Source organism: Balaenoptera musculus, chromosome 11 (assembly GCF_009873245.2).
Source record: "Balaenoptera musculus isolate JJ_BM4_2016_0621 chromosome 11, mBalMus1.pri.v3, whole genome shotgun sequence".
In the NCBI taxonomy this organism is placed as follows: domain Eukaryota; kingdom Metazoa; phylum Chordata; class Mammalia; order Artiodactyla; family Balaenopteridae; genus Balaenoptera; species Balaenoptera musculus.
This window is the reverse complement of record NC_045795.1, coordinates 89,308,987-89,323,685: the sequence shown is the minus strand read 5'-3', so window position 1 is coordinate 89,323,685 and position 14,699 is coordinate 89,308,987. Positions and strand designations below refer to the sequence as shown.

Below are 14,699 nucleotides of genomic sequence, written 5' to 3'. Positions count from 1 at the left end.
TCCTGTCTTGACCCAATTTTGAAGGCATGGCTAAAAACGCTCAATTCCCCTTAGCAGACAGTTTGCTGAGTCCCCACCCCAACTTCTTCCCTTATCAGGCCCTGACGCTTCTGGGTTATAATGCACACAAACCAATTTCCAGAGGCCTCCAGTTACCTAACAACCAGGAATGGCCCTTCTTCCTAGGGCTGACAGAATTATTCAAAATACTCAATCTCAATCAAAATACTCAATGCCCTCAAAACTTAGCTAACACTACCTCACTTGCCATACATTAGCTGCTCTTATCCTGTCCATACATACTTGTCATACATAAGTCCCAGCTTGCTATTATCCTGTCCCTGGGTATACTTCCATGAATACCCCTTCTCTCATTTGGATCTGTAGGAAACAAGAGTTTTGCTTCATATATCCCAGTTTCACATATCTGAGTGTTATTATGTTGTGTTCCTCCATCTAAAGAACCTGTAGTCGTAGCTGATATCATGAAATTATGAAATGTCATGCTTAAAATCTGGAATTCCCAGATGTGAATGAATAAGACAAAATTTTTGCCCGATCCAGTTTGGGTTGTAAATTTTTTTGTCTCTTGCAAACAAAATCATCTGACTAGTATATTCATTTTGCAGCCTGAATTTATATAAAGTTTTTCTTAAAGACTCCAGTGCAAACTGACATGATATATACCCCTTGAGCCTCGTATTTATCAAAGACTCCATTATATTGCCAGCATTTTCATACATTATCTTGAAGATAAAGCTGTATGTAATGCTTGCTCCTAATACATGGTATGGTATGTAATGTAGAGCACATAGGTATTCAGTAAGTAGGTGTCTGGTTTGTATTTGACAACCAAACAATCTAGTATTATGAAGGAAAAGACTAAACTGGGAATCTAGAGACTCTGCTTCTACTACTGTATTTCTCTTAACCAGCTTATTAATTTTGGGTGTTCCATTTATAATCACAATGATTGTCAGCTTCCTCCTATGAAAAAGGAAGGGTTTGACCTAGAAATCACCCTTAAATTTCTTCCAACTCTAATAGTCTAAGATTGTTTGATTCAACCAGGTATCTAACTTCATAGCACATATTTCCCTTTATCATCTGATTGCTTATCAACATCCTGTAATGAGGGCAAAGTCCAAGAGATATTTTATTTTGCAATGCTCTATAAAGATAGCCTAAATAGCTAATATTTATGCATCAGTTGCCATTTGTAAAAGTTCCATTTGTAAAAGTTTAAATTGCCTGAGGAAGGAGAATACACTGGCTCAATGAGAACAATCCAGATAAGAAGAGTCTGGTTATTTACTCACAGCGAAAAGGGATAGAAATATTCAGTAGCTAAAATTTATGCTGGGCACTGACACGCAAAATAGCCACAGGAATTATTTCTAGGTTCCTAGAATCCTAAAGATTGCTTGAGGCAAAATAAAGGAGGCCAGTATATAAACTTAACTTAAAAGAACTTCCCGAAGCTCTAATAAAGTTTCAAAAATGCATCACCAGCACTTTGTTTTAGATGAGGTTAATAAACCATGCAATCTTTAAATATCATTTTGGCCTCGAGAAGTGGGTGTCTTGGTTCATAACCCAGCTGCTGAGGTTATTGTTCTATTATTACTGGACAAACTTGTCCCCTCCAGACCATATGTGTTTCTTTTTCCTCTCATGGAATTTCTCAGTGCAAAAGTAACAATTTCAAACACTTCAACACAAGAATATGTGTAGGTACACAATCTCTTTCTTGTAATCCTCCCCCCCCCCAGATTTTTTTAAAATCTCTGAAAGTTGAAATACCCTTGTAAGTTGAGTGGCAAAATTAATTTGGTGGTAAAATCTGTACCAAATTAATGTGAGGTTGTTTAGTCTGTTTCATCCAACTTAGCATGAATATTTAGGTTTTGCTGTTGAACAGAAAGTGTTGGTTGATGATAGAGCTCTTCAGCCCACTGAAGGTATTGTCTAAATACGTGTAAATTTGAACCACATTGCCTTTCTAAAGACCAAAGTAGGGATCAGCAAACTGAAGTCTTCTGACCAAAGTCAGTCTTCTGCCTGTTTTTGTAAATAAAGTTTCACTGGAACCCAGCATACCTATTTATTTATGTACTGTCTATGGTTGCTTTTGTGCTACAAACGCAGAGTTGAGTAGTTGTGCCAGAGACCATATGGCCCTCAAAACTGAAAATATTTACTATCTGGCCCTTTATAACCTTAGGGCTTCTGGAAGTTCTGTTGCTGGTCTCTGGTCTAATATACTCTAAAGTCTAAAAACATTTGGCTCTGAAGATTTCAGGTAAAGGAATGTGGAACTCTGTTTCTCTAACCCCATGTATACATACTCAGCAAGAATTGCACATGTTTAGCAGAAAAAATAAATGGGTCTTGATTTTGAAGTAGCTTCGGACTGTATCATACTTTAATAGGATATCTTCTTACCACGTGTCCCCAATCAGCATCTGACCCCAGATGGCACAGGAGAGAAGAGTTCAGAGATGATTGCTGTGACTGTGAGTTTGTACCTAAGACTGATTGTTCTCAACCCACACAACACAAACATTTCCTTCGTTTGGTTCAGAATAACCCATTTTTTTTTTCAAATAGAAAGCCATCACTCAATTTCTTGGCCATAAAACCATTCATCAGTCTATGAATGTGCTACAAATGCTCATAAACCAGGAATGATTAGGAAGTTAAGTATTGGCTTGACTTTAGGTAATAGAATAATTCTGGGAGGTTGTTGCCATGTTAAATTGTGGTGTGCCCAGCAGACATGAGAGACAATGGGTGTTACCAAAAGAGAGATGGAATGCATCTCTGCTGTTTAGCTTTTACAAAAGCATCTTCCAACTTCTCTTTGCACTGAGAACTAGCAACATTTGCTTAAACAAAACGGTGGGTGGATGTGCATGTACAGCTTTGTAACAAGCCTTTGAAAGGGGCTCATGAAGGATTCTACTTGGTACTCAATAACTACACTTACAAGCTACAGAGAATGCCTAAGATAACCTAACACATCACATTGAATGACAGAAGAAAAACCTGGGGAGTTATTCTTGTCTGTCTCAACTTGATGCTCTTTAATATCTGTAGATACATCTATGTGACACCAATTTGGGTGACAGACAATTTTGTTAATCGGTACATACAGTGTATAAAAATCCTCAGGTCTATTACATATTGTACCTGTTTCTTGCCCTTTTTGCATTATCTGAAATGATTTTCTCACTTTGGTAGTAGGAAAAAGAAGCAACTACTCATTGGCTTTGGTGGTCACTATAAATACAGGGTAATAGAATGACCAATGGAGGAATATTACTTAAAATATTGCCAACTTCTCTCTATGTGTATTAACTGTGCTGCTTTAACATGAAAGGAAATCATTGTTGCAAGTGCATTATTCCTAATGGGCTTATTCTTCCTCTACTTATAGCAACATTGCTTTGACATTGAAGAATTTCATAGCAGAGATTAAGATCCATTTTCAGATGGCATGTTCATCATAAGAACAAATGTGCTCAGCACTAATTGCCCTTTTGTTTTTAATTGACCACTTAATTAACTGCACTAGGTAAATTAAAAATCTCAAATCCATTTTCTTCAGGTAGCCGCACTGTTTTATTTCAGTATGATAAAAATCTGTGGCCAGATAGAAGGGAAGATGCTTAATAATTTTACAACAGATTTCCAACCTCAGCATTCATGGAGTTATTTACTATCAAACTAAATCAATAATAAATTAAAATATGAAATATTTATGATCTGAAAAATCTGATTTAGACTAGGAAACCCCAACTGCCTTTAAGTCAGGCAAAGTAGCAAGATAAATCATGCCATCACAGTCTTTGTTTTCAGAATATAATGCAATCACTTACGGTAATTGTTATGCCAGCTCTCAAAATAGGCAGTCATAATAGATGATAGATTAGCAGAAAGATATAACACAGCGTGTTTAATGCAATCATAGAAGAAACATTCCTTCTTTTCTTCGAGGAGACATGATTACATGTTAAGTTGTTAACAGCATGAAATAAATGCAAATATGTTTGTTATGAAAGTAGTTAGAATCATTTCTACATTTTTTCTTATTAGAGAAACCAAGCTGTACAACTTAACCTAGTCATCAATACAGTCTATCTCATATGGCTTTTGCTTGAGGCAGTGGAGTCTTGCTGAAAGAGACCAACATGAAGAAATTAGTTTTCTAAGTGATAAGAAATCATCCTTTCAATGAATTTCAGTATTGAAAGAAAGTACAGATCTTCCTCGATTTACAATGGGGTTATGTACCAATAACCCCAATGTAAGTTGAAAATATCATAAGTCAACAATGCATTTAATACACCTAACCTACTGAGCAGCATAGCTTAATCTAGCCTACCTTAAACATGTTCAGAACACTTACATTAGCCTGCAGCTGGGCAAAATCCTCTAACCCAAAGCCTCTTTTATAATAAAGCGTTGAATATCTCTTGTAATACGTTGAATATTGTATTGAAAGTGAAAAACAGAATTGTTGTAAGTGTATCAGTTGTTTACCTATGTGATTGGGGGACTGATTGGGAGCCGTAGCTGCCCAGCATCATGAGATAGGAGCCTACGGCATATTCCTAACCTGGGAGAAGGTCAGGGTTCAAAATTCAAAGTAAAGTTGAATTTGAAACATCGTACGTTGGGGTCCGTCTGTGTAGAGATAATATTGCTTTCATAGGGGAGGAAACTGAGGCCTCAAAGGAGTAAATAATTATCCCTATTCAGTTCATGACCTAGAGTGAGACCTGAGGGCGGATCCCTGATAGAGAGTCCTCCCTACTGCATGCCCCTTTTGATCTGTGACACTGGACATGTCACCTAAGTATAGCTTCAGCCTCTGTGAGCCTATTTTCCCAACTGAAAAATGCAGGTAATTATATCTCATAGAAATGGTCTTGGTATCTCTGTTAATCAGACTAAGAGAATCAGGGTGGGTGATAATGTAGTTTGGAGGATTTGTAATGTCAACTCTCATCTCTGAAAACGGTGACAAGAAATATTTGCTGTTCAGGCAAACCTAACTTTATTAGACTTACTACAGAAAGAGAGACTATAACTTGAAATAGTCTTAGTACTATCTCAGAAGGGGAAGTTATGGATGATATTTATAGGATTTTATGGCCTGAGCTGAGTGACTTTAAGGTTGATCTTGCAAGATGAAGAACTGACTAGAAATAGGCAGAATTCATGGTGTAATAGCTTTAGATTGATGGGCACCATGTGGTTAGACTCTTGATGTAGGTCTTGATGTTGTTCTTGAAATGAAAGTTTTATCCTATAGAAGTGAATACTTCCTAAAGCAAATAACTAAATTACTTTGCTTTCAGTATCATTTAACACAGGGATAGGGAATTATGCCAGTTTCAGTTCTCAGTAATGAGTTGAATAATAAGATGGACAGACTGCTAACCAAGCACCAAAGCAGAAAGGAGTTGGGAAATTTTTCTGTAAGAATCAGATAGGAAATAACTTTCGCTTTTACAGATCATTCGGCCTCTGTTGCCACTACTAAACAGGACTGTTGTAGCAAAAAAGCAGTCATAGACAAGACATTAACAAATGGGAGTCGCTGTGTTCTAATAAAACTTTATTTACAAAAAAGTGATCAAGGGTAGCATTTAATCCAAGGCCACAATTTGCCAACCCCTGTCTAAAGAATGGCATGGAGAGAAGTTTCTAGTGGGAAGTTATCAGCCCAAGCCTACTGAATATTTGAGTAACCTCTGGAATGACAAGAAGCTGGGAGGGAGAGTGAGTATATCAGATACCAGATATATTCAGAAATATAATTCAGAAATATCTTGATTAAAACAAATGGAGTATAGTCATTTGCCCCATTCTTTTTAATCTAAATATTTCTGAATTTTGCTACTGATATCTATGTTAAATGTATGATATATATTATAATGTATATGATATACATATATCATACATAAATAAGTTTAACAGTAAGAAGCAGATTATTTTTCTTTTCACTCTTATTGCTTCTTCATGTATTCCAAATTAAAAAAAGGGCTAAACAAAACAAGAATATTTATAGCAAGATCCTGTTGAAACAACTATGCATATGAAGCGTTTTGTTCATTTGTTTTGTTTGGGGGAATATAAATAAGCTTATTTGGGAGCAGCATTAGAGCATCAGAGGAAAAAAATTTACTTCTTTATGTGCTTAAGGAAAAGCAGTCAGACTGGGGGAAATTTTCTTTTTTTCTGCTTTGCTAAATTTGGCAAATTAAAGAAAAACAAAGCAAAACAGATTGGTATAGTCCAAAACAATATCTAAATCTAATAAGGTGGTATTTAATAAGAGTACATATTAAGTTTTAGGTTTAAAACATTGATCTACTTATTCAGCATAGGAGCAGCGTGGGGCAAAGTGACTTTACATAATTTCAAGTTAGAAAAACAAACACAATATGGGGTGATTCTAGGCCAACATTCAATATTTGCTTATCTTTTGACATAGTTGCTGAAAATCAGATGTAACTGAGGTTGCATTAATAAAAGCATAGTGTCCAAAACAAGGGAGGTGCTATTTCTACCTTAACGTGCGCTTATGTAACCACATAGGGGGATTGCATTCTCCTCTCAACATCAAGGCTTAAGAGAAATTTTGACAAATTGAAAGCCTCTCCTAGGGAGCAGGGTGAGGATGATGAAGTGGCTGGTAGCTTATGAGGGTCATTGGAAGAAAATGAGTATGCTTAGCCTGGGGAAGAGAGGATTTAGCAGGCAGAGGAGAACCATCTTCAAATATTTGAAGGGCTGTGTTGTGGAAGAAGGATTAGACTTATTATTTGTGTCTCAGGAGAGCAGAACTGGGACCAAAGAGTAGACATTTCAGGGCAGCAAAATTCAGCTTAATATCAGCCCAGAGCATTTTAACAAGTAGAATTGTTTAGCCAGTGGTTAAGTGCACTGGCTTTGAAACCTAGACATTCTAGGTTTGTATCTCAAAACCTACAGTCACTTAATAGCTTTGTGACTTTAGAGGAAGTAAAATACCATCTCTGAGCCTCAGTTTTATGATAATGACAATGGAAAAAGTACTATCTACTGCATGGGTTTATATAAGGATTCAGTGAGATTGTGCATACAAAGAGAAAAGTGGTTTCTCCATGAGATACCAAGTTCTTCATGACAAGGCATATAGAAGGAGCAGCTAGATGACCACTTCTCTGGAATATTATAGAGGGCATTTCTGCACCAAGTAGAAGGTTAAACTAGACAACCTCTTAAGCCCTTCTAAACTTGTATCTTTTTATTTCTATATAGGAGCAGGAAGCTGAAAATCCTCTGTACCAGGGGTCATTGGGTGGTGGTCCAAAAGCTGGATTCCCCTAGAAGAACACTTGAAAATTGGGAAACCAGAATAAAAAGGAACATTCTGGCTTCTCTTTAAATATCTGAAGACTTGGTATCAATGGTTCACATTTCTACATGGTTAAGAAGCCGAATCCAGCCTCTGTACCCCAACAGTGAATTAAATCTTGGAGACAGAGTTTTGGGTGAAGTAGAAAAGAATAGCTTTATTGCTTTGCCAGGCAAAAGGGGCCACAGCAGGCTAATGCCCGCAAAGCTGTGTGTCCCCACTTGGAGAGGGTAGTGAGAAGTTCTATAGTAATGGTTCAAAGAGGGTGTGATCAGCTCATGGACATTCTTCTGACTGGTTGGTGGTGAGGTAAGTGGGAGTCAGCATCATCAACCTTCTGGTTCCAACCAGTCTGGGGTCTACATGCCTGTGGGCAGCATACCTTCGTTAACTGTTAACTTCACTCACCTGATGGGGGTTTCAGTATCTGCAAAACAGCTTAAAGATATTGTTGTGTGTATCCCTTGATGGGGAACAGGACCTTGCCCCAAGGTGGCACTATTGTTTGTTTCTCCCCTGTCTCATGTCCCCTCCCTTCCCTAATAACAACTGCTTGAATCTGTCCGTTGGGACTCAGGGAAAGTCATGGAAGCTGAATAAAGCCTATTTCTTATAATCAAAGAAATGGGGGACACAGAAAGGTTTTTGTGCATAGGAGCCTCACAGGGCCCTGCTTGGTATCAGTAACAACACCTTTAAAAGGCATTAACAACAAGAATCATCAGCAGTGCTTGGCCCTTTAACATCATTTGCCTTAGTTTAGACAATCAGACCCAGTTCGTCTAAGATCCAGCCCACCTTAGTCTCATATCACCTGCCTGATCTCTGAAGGCGGTGTATTGCCATTTCTGTCCTACATTAGCTAGGTGAGATAGCTGGAAGCAGTCCTTCTGGACTGCAGTCCTTTTGGACAGGATAGAAAAATAGGAGGAGGAAGAGAATGAATGGGATACCGGCAGGCTGTCTGAAAGGGAAGATTAACAACAAAAGTATTAATAATATTAGTTTTTGAATACTGACCAGTTACCAGGCTCTGTGTCAAGGACTGTATGTACATTGTCTCATTTAATCTTTACAGCAGTCCTATAAGGTGTGTAAAATGATTGCTTTCCTTTTATGAGTGAGGGTACTAAAGCTTGGAGGGGTAAATACTTGCGTAAACGTGTGCCCAGCTAATAAATGGCAGAAAGGTCTCTCATCTGACCAGTATCTGTTCCAATCCTGAGCCTTTGCTTTCCTCCGCAATGGCCAATCTTACAAACTTTACAATTTTGCCTAAAGCCAGTCCTGGGAGATTCAGTTCTAATTTCTGTGCAAACATATTTCTGATAGGAAAGATCTCTTCCTATCAGAGTTGCAAAGGGAAGATTCCTCCTTCATTGTGAATAACCTGAACTGTTATGAATCTATATGGCACTGTGCAAGGTTTCCCACAGTGTGCTTTTTGGACTTAAAAAAAAGTAGCATGTAGTCAAATACTATGCCAAACACAAGGTTAAGTAAGGTGAACAAGTTCTTTCCTGCAGGATTTCTCAGTGTCCCTACTCTTCTAATGCACATTATAGAATCTGAGGAGAAGGGTGCGTACTGTTTCTTAGACTTCCGTGATCCTGGGACTCTGTATTCTTCAGTGTTTACCCTAGAGTGAATGAATACTCCATAGAACACAAACCTAATAGAGAGAAAAGAGCCCTGGACCAGAAATGCAATGGTATCAAAGTCCCAACTCTGCCAACAGCTAGCTATGTGATCTAAGTCTTGTAACCTCTGTTCTTATGTTGGGACAGTAATATCTGTCCTACTGACCGCTCCAAATTTTTATAGGGATAAACTAAAAGAGGATTTAAAAGAGCTCTCTAAATTGAAAAAAGCCCAAGATATGCATAAGGGATTAAACGACTAATGTTTCTCTCTCCTACATAACTGATCAGGGAAATGGGCTAGATTTTAATCACTTCCATGCCAATCAGCGATTTTCTGACCACACAAAATGTTGTATCTTTTTAAAATGCATGAATGTGTGAATTTTCTGATCTACCTGGGAAGAATTATCAAAATATTATCTATATATTCATATTGTCATGAAAACATTAGAGCTATGCAATTGTAAGCTCTCTGCTGAGAAAGAACACACTTTCTTCCAAGGCTATCCATTAAGGAAGGAAAGAGGAAAGAAATAGTGAGTACTCGTAGCAGGATGTACACTGATTCCATTCTGTTCCCTTTGGCTAAGGTTCATGGTCCCCAGCCCCTGGACAATTGGACCTTTTGCCTTCTCTTCCATCAACCTGTCCCCTGATATGTACTCCCATTGGCAGTCCTGACCTCACAGAAATAGGAGTCATCCCCGGAGGAAAATGCAGTTGCCTGTCAACACTGTCGCTGTAAAAGTGGGAAATTCCTCTGCTATTGAGAGGCTAGAATTTCTAAAATAATAAAAATAAAAAGGAGAGAGAGAAAAAAATAACTCATTTGGCAACAGGGAATGGCATTGAACCTTGGTCTCTTAAGTGCCCCATTCCTTGGCTTTTTGAAGTTGCAGAAATGCGAATCAGGCTTTCTGTTGAGTGTGTTACTCTTGCTAAATACATGGTCCCCGAGAGGAAAGATGCTGTGGCCTGGGGCACGGGGGCAAACCTCATTCCTCAGCCCTTTGCTCATTCTTTCACCTTTGGAGGTGGCTTTTGTAGGTAAAGAAAAAAAAAGTCATCTGCTGACCTGATGATACACTTCCCCAAAGGCAGGGTATTAAGATGTTATCTCAGATTTCCCCCAGTTCATGCCTGCTTCCTGCCTTCTTACTAATAGGACCTAAACTGCCTTCCAATACCTGGATCTCATGTTTATATAAATAGTACCCCACTTCTGTAAATTGATTTATAGTGTGAAAAGTGCTTTCTCAAATAAAATGTCTCATTTTGATTTTTTTTTTAATTACCAAGAAAAACAAAAAGTGAGGCTCTGAGAGATTAATTAACTTTCTTGGAGTCAGCCAGGATAAAGTATGCAAACTCTTTTAAAAATATTGTTTTATATTTTCCACCCTCTAAATTTTGGTGATTTGGGACAAAACTGTATTCTAATTTATATCCAGATCTAGGTAAGGGTATTGTGAGCTGTGAACGGTGGGGAGGGAATAACAGGAGGATGTGAAAAGCACTCTTAGAGGAAAAGAGCAGTACCTTCTGCAGAGGTTCCCCATGGGCAGACTGGCCCAGTGAAAACATCACTGGACCAGGAATCCAAAGGGCTCAGAGACAGTCCACCACTGCCAGTAACCAGTTACATAATCTTAGTAAATCCAGCAACATTTCTGGTCTTAGAATTCTATGCTGAGATGGGAGAGCAGGCAATTCAACAGAAACAAGTAGGAGGCAGGCTTCCAAATAATGTAACGCTACTTCAAGTATTGGGCCAAAAGCATATAGGTAGTATGTGGCCGAGCTGGACCTTGGACCTAGGTCTTTTGATTTTAAGACTAAGGCCCTTTCCATATTATATATAGGAAGCACAGGATTGATGTCAGTGATCTGGACATATGTACTTGGAATTATTCTGAAAAAGACATTAATTGGTTTCCAGAACAGCAGGCAACTTGAATGTAAAGGTAGTTTTAGGAAAATATCTAAAGTGGGACAGGCTGTAGTGAGACTAAGGGCAGAGTGGTGCTCTTAAAACTGCCTTTTGTTCAGTCCCTATGGCCGCCTACTAGACTAAGCAGATCTGCGGAAGGAAAGAGAACACCAGAAAACAGCCACGTTTCCAGTACAGTAGTTTCCTTTCTCTGCATAATGTAAACAAAAGGCCATGATTTTGGGGAATAGCTCCCAACCCAATCCTGCAGTCCATTTTGCATATAGGTAGATGCCCACTACTGCCCTGAACTCCTATGTGCAAGAGGGCATTGGTTCTGTTAGGCCACCATGTCTGAAGGGACATGGAAAGGACGACAGAGTCATTGACTCAATGGCTTTGAGCTTTTCAAGAGGAGACAGTGGTAGCTGCAGGTCTGTGCTCTGTAGCCACGCTTCCTCCTTTCAATCCAGCCTCTGCCTCTCGTTCAGTAAGGAATTTGGTACAGGTTACCTAACTCTTCTGTGCCTTCATTTCCTCATCAGTAAAATGGGAATAATAATAGTAGCTACTTCCCAAGTCTGAGGCAAGGATAAGTTAATTCATATAAACTGCTTTGAACATATCTCATATGAGACCAGAGCTCACTAAATAATAGCTGATAATATTATTGTCATCATTATTGTTGTTATTATTAAGTACAAAACAACCAAATTTAAAAGATCAGGTCATTTTCAAGGATGCCTCTGTCTGATTATGTTGGTCCATCTTCCTAGAATTCTCCAATTTTAGAATTCTGCCAAGATTCAATGATCTTTATCCCATGAAGATTTTTATTATACCTTCATTTAGAAATGCTTTCACTTTCAACTTCTAATCAATTTATCTTTAATGAAGGAATGAATAAAATATTTAAGGTATGACTGCTTTTCCATAATTTTTGCTGGTCTGTTGTTCAGGATTGTGTGTGTAAGTGTGTGTGTCCTTGTACACAGGAAGGATCAAGTTACACTAATTCACTGAGCGGGTGAATGGTTGCTACTTATGACTTAAATGTATTTCAGGGGTGTTATGGAAAAAGCCATTCAGAAGCAATAATAATTTTGAGAGTTATAATTCTCTTTGTTACCTTATAGAATTTAGTACAGTCTCCTTGAAAGGTATACACTAGACCTTTTAAATAAGGGTAATGAAGAGAAGTAAGTAGGCTTACCCTTGCCTGTCTTCAACTGACTATTACCCAAACAGTCTAGAATGAGGAAATAAGTGAAAGAAGAATTCTTTTTGCACTAAAATGATTCCAGGCAAGGATGATATCACCTATCCTCCTCTTAACATCTTTTTCCAACCTATATGTCTGGTATGTCATCAATGGGACAACCGGTCTTTAGACTTCCAGAAGAGGTATATATTCTGAAAGGGCAGTGACTTTGGATTCTGCATCTGAATCTCCAATGGCTTAAACTTGGCCTCCCAAGTGTAAAGTGGTACCTGGGTGCAACACATTTTTGGCTTATTGGTTGCAAACAGATTTTAAAACGATATGAGTTTGAAAACATATTGATCATGTTACAAGATGTTATTTGGAGATTTTACAGTAAAAGAAATATAAGCACAGCTGCATATTTCAGAAATTTCAGTCCCAATTTGCTTGTCAGTTCCCAGAACATACTAGTTTTTCAGGGGATGTACATATATAAATAAACTAAATGCGTATAGAAAAGCACATACATCTTTTCTTTCCAAATAGCTTTCCTTCACTCTACCTGACATAAACTCCCTCATGTCCCCAGCCAGAATGGTATTTTTGGCACAATATTGTTCCTGACTTCTCTATTGCCTCCTGGGGACCTGCCTTTCAAACATCTAATGTGAATTTTCTCATGAATGCCAATGATACACGGCTACATTTTTCCTTCGAACTTTTCATCCCCCAGGCACTCCAAGTACTCTGTAACTACTTCCAAGTTATCCATAATTAGATGAATAGCAATTACTTGTAATAGAGGGTGGAAAAGGCAAAGGGCATTTTTATTGGTTCTGGGAAGATTTAACTACATTGATACAGCATTTACTGAAAATCCCCATCACCCCAGAGCATGATGGATGGCCACCTCCATCTCAGCTCTGTCTCAGGAGGTTTCTGGGTACAAAGTGCCCTGAGGTCTCCTTTGCCACAAAGAGAAGCTAGTCTCCATTCATTCTCTCATGTTAACTTCACTTGAGTTAAGTGAGCAGACAACACTTTATTCACTCCCAATTCAAATCAAAATAAAGGTTTAATTTGCTTCCCTGTCTTCTGGGGCTAATCTCCCTCATTGAACACTCATACTCCCATTAATTCAAGGAGAACAACCCCCTAAGCAGCCTTTGATTAGACTCGAAGGATTAATTGTTCCTTTGGAAGCTTGCACACAGCATCCACCAGTATCAACAAGAACCTCCCTTTGTGTACCCCATACCCCAGGGCAGAATTAGGTACGAGACATGACCATCAGCGTTTATGTGACTAGCGCCAGATAATTCACACTCTACCTACTTCTGAGCTCAAGTGCTAAATTTCTAGGATGCATATTATAGTGCTACATCTTCCCTGCAGACCTACCGTTTGCAGGTAGAATACAAAGACGTCAACTCCTGCTAAGTGTCAGGAACTTTTATCACATAGGAGATGTCAGAACAAACTTTAACAGAAGTTAGCTTTATGGAATATCTCCAGGATCTGCCTCTAATGTTAATGGATCAACCTCCCAGTTGAAAAAAAAAAAAAAAAGAGTTCTCAGTTCTTTTGCTATTCTTTATATTCTATGACTTCAACTTTATTATTTACATTCAAAGAATCTCTTGAGATAAAGTAAAGTAATACGTTTCAATAATTAGTTTAATAATAAGTTAATTAAGAAAGGATTCACTCCCCCCAACTCTAAGCTGAGTTCCATTTACAACAGCTCTTATAAACCAGCTTAGAGAAAGATGAGATGATTTGTATGTTGATACAGAGAGGCAGAAGTTTTTCTGTGTATGTGTGTATCTTTTCATAAGGGTGGACTAATTTATTTATCAAACAGTATTTTCTTTTTCTGAGTTCCCCCAAAAGTAGTCTGTGAGTCAAGGACTTTTTAATGCAAAAAGGTTGGTTGGGAAGTTATCCTAAGAAACATGGGAAGGGAAGTGGCTTACTCAGACACAGAATAATGGAGCCAGTAAAAGTTTATTATCAGGCCAGTTGTCAGTGTGGTCAACTGGATCTCAGTCTCTCTGGGGAGTACTGGATGCAGAACAATGTTCAGTTATCCCAAATGAGGGGCACAGAAGATGAGTATTTATTTATCAATTTCTCATCCATAATTGATTGAGAGTTGGTTCTGGGAACATTAACTCTCAGGCAATGCTACTTTGGCCTGCACGGAGAAAAGCTTGTTTCTCAGGCCAGAAACAGAGATAGTAAGGTTTTCACAGTCATCAGAGTTGTAGTTGTGAATCCTGATGGTGGGTATGGGGGTGGGAGATTCACTGAGAGCATGGACAACATCTGCTATAATTAGTAAATCTCTGCCATTTATTAGACATTGGGTTGTACATTAGCCTTGAAATAGAATCAGTGCCTTTTATAAAAATTGGACTTCAGCAAAGATTTTTATTACTAGAACACCAGGATTATTGCTACCCATCAATCTTCTTGTTTTGCAATTGGCTTTTTCATTAAGTAAAGAGA

The 14,699-nt window shown here is 38.3% G+C and overlaps 1 protein-coding gene across 1 annotated transcript in view; it reads right to left on the bottom strand.

Annotated features, from left to right (window-relative positions):
* The window catches only part of CNTN6 (contactin 6), a 291,320-nt gene that overhangs the window by 236,495 nt on the left and 40,126 nt on the right, over window positions 1–14,699 (bottom strand). The window contains exon 3 of the mRNA XM_036869272.1: window positions 8,616–8,621. The gene's annotated coding sequence lies outside the window, so the exon portion shown is untranslated. The remainder of the gene's footprint in view (window positions 1–8,615; window positions 8,622–14,699) is intronic.